The sequence below is a fragment of the Ailuropoda melanoleuca genome, chromosome 2 (genome assembly GCF_002007445.2).
Source record: "Ailuropoda melanoleuca isolate Jingjing chromosome 2, ASM200744v2, whole genome shotgun sequence".
NCBI lineage: Eukaryota > Metazoa > Chordata > Mammalia > Carnivora > Ursidae > Ailuropoda > Ailuropoda melanoleuca.
In genome coordinates, this window is record NC_048219.1 from 103,219,080 (window position 1) to 103,227,318 (window position 8,239).

The 8,239-nt window shown below is 35.4% G+C and overlaps 1 protein-coding gene across 2 annotated transcripts in view; it reads right to left on the reverse strand.

The window, feature by feature from the left end:
* DPP10 (dipeptidyl peptidase like 10) overlaps positions 1-8,239 on the reverse strand; it is a 632,664-nt gene that overhangs the window by 121,087 nt on the left and 503,338 nt on the right. The gene's annotated exons all lie outside the window — the stretch shown is intronic.

An 8,239-nucleotide genomic window follows, 5' to 3' on the forward strand; every position in this document is an offset into this window, starting at 1 on the left:
AAATACTTTCATACTATAGAATAATACTTGAAGAGTTGTGTTGTATTATTTGTCTGCTTTCAGTTTGTGTTTATTTAATACATACATCTGCATTGCTTTCAATTATTAATGGCTATTTCCTTATCATATCAATATCAAATTGTCATTTAGAAATTGCACAGTACTGGTATTGAAACATTTAAATCCATATTTTCGACAACAATTTTTCATCTACTTAATCTCTTTTATACCACAAAATTGATTTGGGTTTGAGATAACACTTTGCGTACTTAAGAGACTGATAAACTGTAATAGATGCCATTTTAGTAATAGTCAACTACTTAGAAGCTTCAATTTGGGGTCTTTAACTTTTACAAAAATGGATTTGGTCACCAATAAAATAATCTCTAGAGAACCTTTTTNTCTTTTTTTAAAGGTTTTATTTATTCATTTGATAAAGAGAGAGAGAGTGAGAGAGAGAGAGCAAACACAAGCAGGGGGAGTGGCAGACAGAGGGAGAGGGAGAAGCAGGCTCCCTGCTAAGCAAGGAGCCCGATAGTAGGCTCAATCCCGGGACCCTGGGATAATGACATGAGCCAAAGGCAGATGCCCAACCAACTGAGCCACGCAGGTGCCCTTTTAGAGAATCTTTCTAATTCCATCCAGCTTGACTCATAAATACCCTGATGAAAGGAAAGGATGGCAAAATTCCTTTGAATTGATAAATGGGACACACCTTGCTATGCTCCACTCTCCGATGGCAGTTCTTTCCTAAATAGCATGTTAGTAATAATGACTATGTGCTTCAGGGTTCAGGAGACAGTTTTAATTTGAACACATCACAAAGTTTCCAAAATAATATCATCATCAACAATAACACCCCCCACAACAGGAACAACAATAGAAATTCAACAGGGTCTNCATGTGCTTCAGGGTTCAGGAGACAGTTTTAATTTGAACACATCGCAAAGTCTTCCAAAATAATATCATCATCAACAATAACACCCCCCACAACAGGAACAACAATAGAAATTCAACAGGGTCTGTCCACACAAAATAGAATTCAGGATAAAATTAATAATAATCCATGTTCAATGGATTTTAATGCCAAAACTGCTGGTCTGTGTGATAACACAACTTAAAGAGAACCATGTTTCACCCACATGTTGGGGAAGTAGAATATTGTCTAATGGAAGCCACATTGCTATCTAGATTGAATATTCTACTTAGAAGGTAGAAGATGGCCTAGAGCCCTTGTGTTCCAGCATGGGGCAGGACCATTACATAATAGCAAATGGAGCAAACACCAGAACTTCTGATACAGTCCTCTAATTATGAGATCCTAGATTTTAAATCTTGGTGTGCAAAATGATGAAAGCAATCTTAATATCCAGGAAATGTCATTGATATTCTACTTTGATTCTGGTGATTTGGCAAGTATATAACAGTGAGTGTATCTAATTAATCATTTCAACACTGCATGTCATTTATATTGCAGGTGAGAATTCCAAAATAAGAATAAGAATTTTTGAGGGATGAGGGTGGGGAGAAAGAAAGATATAACACAGTGTTCAAAAGAGAGGGCTATATCATCAGGTAGCCTTAATTTAAAATCCTAGTGACTTAGATAATTCTATTAACCTTTTTAAATCTCAGTCCTCTCCTTTATAAAATGTGGATAAGTCTCACACCTGCTGTGAACCATACATGACATGATGAATGTAGAACATACAATACATGTGACTTATACTAGAAACAGGTAATTTGGGTTCAAAATCCTAAGCTTTATGGAGGCTACACATTCTAAATCAAAATAAAACTTTTACAGCTTAAGCCAAACCAGCATTACATATTATGTTGGTAAAATATGGACCAGGAACAGTAGAATACTAACAGCCGTAGTATTAGCACTAATAGTGGAAAGAGGAGAGGTAATAACAAGTAATATTTACTGCTTTCACTTCATTTAGTTTTCAAGTGATGATGGGGAGAAATAGAAATAAGCTTATTATTGAAACCATGTGGGTCATACTTAGCTGAAAGTTTGAGAACTATTATCTCAGGTGTCCAAAAACTGGATAGAAGTTGGCCTTAATGACTTTCACAATCCCTTATAATGGAAAAAAAAATCACTTTATTCTAGCAATCTAAAGCTTAAGCTTTACATCTTCTGTACACTACCTCCTTCCGCCTTTCACAAACAGTATGTGAAAGAGGCGCACAAAGTCTTCCTTACTTGGAAGGAATCCCCTTTTTGTACCTGAACCTTCTATCAGGACTTGTGAGGAATAACGGTTCAGATCATCCACACCCATGCTAGCTAAGCACATGTGGCTATTCTTAGGAGTAGAGGTGACTTCGTCCACAGTAAAATAGTTCCAGAACCTCAGCTTTCTGAAAGGAACAAACTCTAAGTCAAAACAATTGATACAACCTCCACGATTTCAGCAAATGTATAAATTATCCAAAACCACTGACTAGTAATTACATTTATATTTGAAGAACAGATTGGATGATATTCAGAATCCATATGAAACTGACATCTGCTTCAATGTAAAAGAACAAGCAATATGGAATCAGAATTTTAATGCCATTTGCTAAAAGCTACAATACCAAGAAACGTCCACAAGATCTTTTTTTTTATGGACAAAAAGAGACTGCCTTCATGAAAATGTACATTTATAATCTTCTAACTTCTTTTATTTTATTTTTTAAAAGATTTTATTTATTTGAGAAAGAGAGAGAGAGAAAGAGAGAGCACAGCAGAGAGGGAGAGAGAGAAGCAGATTCCCTGCTGAACAGAGACACACACCCACCCCTGCCCCCCGACGTGAGGCTCGATAACCAGGACCCTGGGATCATGACTTGAGCCAAAGGCAGACACATAACCAACTGAGCCACAGGCACCCCTTCTAACTTCTTTTAAATAGCCAAAGATTTTCCTTGGATTATATTAGTTTCAAATAATAATCACAAATTCTATCTACTAGCTTAACAATGTGAGAAGTCCAAATATTCACAGGTGCTACACCTGGGCACTCTGATGAAATTAAACTGGATCCAAATGTCTATCATCAAGGGCTGCAACTAGATTTAAATCACATTGAAAATGTGACAAACACTAATGCCATTTATCCTAATGTTATTGGTTAAGATGTCATAATATCTTTGATACCATTAATCAATTCCTCCAGTGAGCCACCTGAACAGTATAACAAATGGGAATGGATAGCTGTTTGACCATTTTACTCTTCAATTTAGATAGCAAGCCAACTACCCAGTTTTCCGAAACTAATGGTCTTAATAAACTTATAAAATTATTCAAAATTGATAGTCTCCAGAAAGGAACAGGAAGGCAACTCAAATACTATGTGCTGAATCATGATAAGTTAAGAAATACGTAATAAATGTTCCAAGAAATTAATCAGTGTGTTAGTTGATACTGGTCAGAGTCTATAAAGATTTTTCACCTTTTCTTCTTACTCCCACACTTACCAGCAATGCTTATGATGCTGGAAGCAATGCTTACGATTGTGGATACTTCAGAAGCCTGGATTGCTGGATGAAGAGGCTTGAAGCAAATCTCCTCCCCACCCCTAGCTAACTTGTAATGGACACATTGCAAGAAATGAACACTTGATGTTAAAAGTCATTAAGATTTTGGAACTGAGAGTAATTACAATGTAAATTAGCCTACTGTGACTGGTTCAAACAGAGACAATGCCTTATAATAGCAGACTCTCATTAACTTTTAACCAGCTTAAAAAATAAACTAAATAAATTAAATAAAACAGGGATACAATTTAATATTAGGACTATTTTTGCTGAAATAATACTGATAAGCTGTTCCACCTTCACTGATTTTCATAATTTTAAATTAGAAAACTCTGAATCATTCAAAAATCCCCAGGNAAAATTAAATAAAACAGGGATACAATTTAATATTAGAACTATTTTTGCTGAAATAATACTGGTAAGCTGTTCCACCTTCACTGATTTTCATAATTTTAAATTAGAAAACTCTGAATCATTCAAAAATCCCCAGGCACTGTAATGGTGTTAGAGGATCTGTTCACAGTCAATCGCGTTGGGATAGTATTTGGGTTGCTTACCATTGTGACTTGCTTTCTGGGGGAAAAATGTAATTAAGAAACTATCTCAGATAACAGGTATTGCTGGCAGGGATACAGTGAAAGGAGTCCTTCCCTATGGTGATTGTAAAACAAAGTGGTATGCCCATATGGGAAAGCGATATGGCAACTGAAAATAAAACATAGTCCATCTCAGCAATCCCAAACCTGGGACCTCATCTTGTAGGGGAGAAAAACAAAGCACCAATATGTAGAAAATTCTGGTGCACAGTATTTATTTCAGCAGTGTTCATGATGGCCAAAAAGAAGAGTCTAAGTGAAAACCCATCAAAGTGAACGCCTGCATGGATTATGATTCACCTGCATCGTGTTATAACATTCAGGCTTTGTGGAAAACAAAGTAGTATTACATGAACTGACATGGAGGAGTTTCACTGAGATATTGTCAAGGGACAAAAGACACAAAACAAAAAATGATTTCATGCACTAAATAATGACAATACTAATACAAACTTACACCAGCAGGAATTTTACCCACAGATACACACTGGGCATTTCCTGTTGGTAGTCAGCTCCATGCCTGCCCCTATATAATCTTTGATTACTGTGGGCCATTAGAAGCCCAAAATTCACATTTCCCAGACTCTCTTGTAAACTAGTCTTCTCAGCTTGTTTGCTAGATGGGTACTAGTTACTTTCTGCAAGAAGGAGGGAGTTGGTAGTTAGGAATTGAAGACATTTGCCTTTGGCAGTTGGTCTAGCCAGCTTCAGCCATAGTGGTTCAGTCATAGTTTATAATATTTATAAATATTATATATATATATAATTATAGGGATACATATTTACATATGTATTGTGTGTATATATGTATACACACACACACGCATACATTCACATAAATATATGTATGTATGGCTATGACTCTGGAAGGATATATGCTAGTCTTTTAATATAGTTGTATGTGTTGGAAGGTGGATATACAGTGAGAGAGAGGAATAAAAAACAGGTAATCAAACAAAAAGGCTGGGAAACTATGCTAAAAAGACTTGATTTGTACATATATGTAAATTATACAGGTTAGTATATGTATAAATAAAGTGTCAACAATAATGTCAGTGATAAAAATGACAGTAATATAGAAATTAGTCTGGCATGTAGACTACATGAACAATAGGTGATTCTTTTTATTAGTTTTTTAAAATTTGAAAGTAATGATAAAGCGTGTCTTCTTAACTTGGAGTAGGCTTTTTCAAGCTACTGACACTGAGGACTAGGTACTTCTTGGTTGCGGAGGACCGCCCTGACATTGTGGGATAATTGGCAGCATCCCTTACTTCCACATACAGGATGGCAATCAGCACCTTCTCTCAGCTGTGACAACCAAAAAGGTCTCCAGACATGACCCAATGTCCCCTGGAGGGAAGAGGCAGAATCACTTCTATTTGAGAGACATTCATTTTGAGGTAAGTCTTCTGCGTGTGTATGCGCCATAAATGAAATAGTTTAGTTTCATTCCCAAACCTTTAAAAGCCAATTTGCAATTTGTTTTTCAAAAGTACTCTGCTAAGTGTGCCTGGGGCTATAAAGATTTTAATGTCTTCAAGAAGATTATAATTTTATGTGAGAGATAGGTGAGTAAACTCCTAAAATCCGATGAAGAAAAATTAGATATTACAAGGCTTAGCCATGAGTGGCAGAGGTCAGATGGGGTAAGCGATTTATGAAGACATTTATGAGATACTGAATTTAAATTGTGTCACAAAGGACAAGGAATGATTTCATAGGATAGGGAAGGTAGAGGAGATGAAATGCCAGGCTAAGGGAACAGAATGAGCTAAATCCAAAGCTGAACAACTATGGAAATATTAGAACTGTACGTAAGATTCAGGAACACCTCTATATACCTATGATGGTCTAAAAGTTAAGATGGTGGCCAACCACAGAGCAGCTTGAATGCTAGACCAAATGGTTGGAATCCCTTTTGTTTTATAATTAACAGCTGTAAGTTGTTTATGAGCAGGTGAGTAATTAGGAAAATAATTGGTGGCAATAAATGAATGGAAGGTGGAAATGGGAGACTGCTGGCAGGTTAATTCAAATATTCTGCTTAATAGGGACAATAAGTGTACAAATGGAGTCATTAATCCTAACATATGACTTCCTGCTTATGTCTAAAATGTTTGTGAATTCCAATGCCAATGTTTTAGTATCTCTCATTTGGATCCTTTAAAGCTTCACTCTCCAGAGTCAATCACTACAGTTTTTAACACTAGTTTCATACCCTTCAAACCATATGCAGTCCTCACCTTTCCCTTGCCCATAGAGAATCTAAATACCAGTCCACCAAATCCTTGGTTCCTTCTGGCTTCTGGCCCACCAGTTATACCCCAACCTCACCATACTCCCTGGCCCAACACTGGCTCCAAAATTTGTATGAAACCTTTGCCTTCTGCTTTACCAGAACAGATTTTCTATTTTCAATCATGCCTGCCTGTCATTTTTAAAAAGAACTTATATTAAACTAAATATTTGTTATTAAAATGAATTTAATATAATAATATTTTGGAAATAAGTGACACAAGAAGATTCTGCAGTGACTTGGAGTCATTGCTAGTCACAGATGTTACCATTTTTCAATAAATGAGAAAGTTGCATCGTATGGACAGTATTAAAACATGTAATTATGCATACAATTATTTTTTGTCAAGACAAATAGGAAGACTGTAAAAAATAAACCACCTTGAACTCCATCATACACATAAGCTGTTGCAAGATACTTAAAATGTTTTTAATGTATAGAAGTATTTGAAATATTTAAGCCATATTCCATTAATGAATCTAGTTCCACCAAATCTGAAATAAAATTTTCCCCTTTAAGCAATACGCAGACATTAGTCTAGGAAACATTATGAGGAATAATTCTTTAAAGACTTTAAGTATAAACTTATAAACAAAAAGCCCTTATTTATATAACTTAAATCTTTGGGTAACATTAAAGAATATAAGCAGAAAAAAAAATGGAGTAGTCTGGTTTTACAATTAGAATGGCTAAAATGAAAATGAGAGCCAAAAGTTAAGTGTTGCCAAGGATGTAAAGAAGCTGGAACTTTCATGAACTCCTGGTGGGGGAGCAAATTGGCACAATCACTTTGTAAATCTCTGTAACAGCTTTTATCAAAGCAGGGCATATGTATAACTATAAGACTCAGCAACTCCATTCAAAGGGTATCCTAACAGAGATGTATATGGATGGGTGGATGGATGGATAGATAGATAGTTTTACAGACATATAGGAGAGCAGGGATATATATATGTTTATATATACATGTTTCTATATATATACACAAACCAAGACACATATACAAGAATGCTCATAGCANATACACAAACCAAGACACATATACAAGAATGCTCATAGCAGTGCTATTTATAATAATTGATGATATTGCAAGTCAGGGTAAAGATTACCCTTGGAGGGGAATAGTGACTGGTAAAGGGCAGAATAGGGGCTCTGGGATATGAACAATGTTGTCTTTCTATTGTGAGCACTGTGTAGATGGGAGTATACACAAGGATATTTGCTGCATGTACGTTAAGCCTAAAGAAAAAGGAAAAATATGTAGAACTTCATTAGTAATCATAATTCATTTAAAATTCTATCATAAAGATTACCAGTATTTCACTGAAAACTATAGTGCATCATTCAACTTTATAAAAATTCTGTTTCCTTAATTTTCCAGTATGTAATAAATTCTGAGTGTCCGTTTATATAATGCAAAGTAAAGCTATGAGCACAAGTTAAATAGTTTGATTACCTCTGACATTTTGGCTTTGGATAAATCTCTCTGTGGGTTATAGAGTACTGCTTTCATTTCTCTGCAGGACCATCTCTCGGATATAGAACAACTCACTCAAATCATTCATGTCACCTTTGCACCACTACCTGACATTCTAGAGATATAATCACTATCAGAGAACTCTCATCCCTTGACATTTGCAATTATTCATATCAGGAAGCCCTTTCAAAGAGTTCTTATTTCCTAAAACCTTTACAGAACATTATGCATTTTCAAAGAAGTGAAATATATCCCTTTGTCTTAAATTCATAATTATGTAAGTCATTTCCCAGTTCCAAAGCCTCTTTATCCATGCTTTTTTTAGGAGAAAAA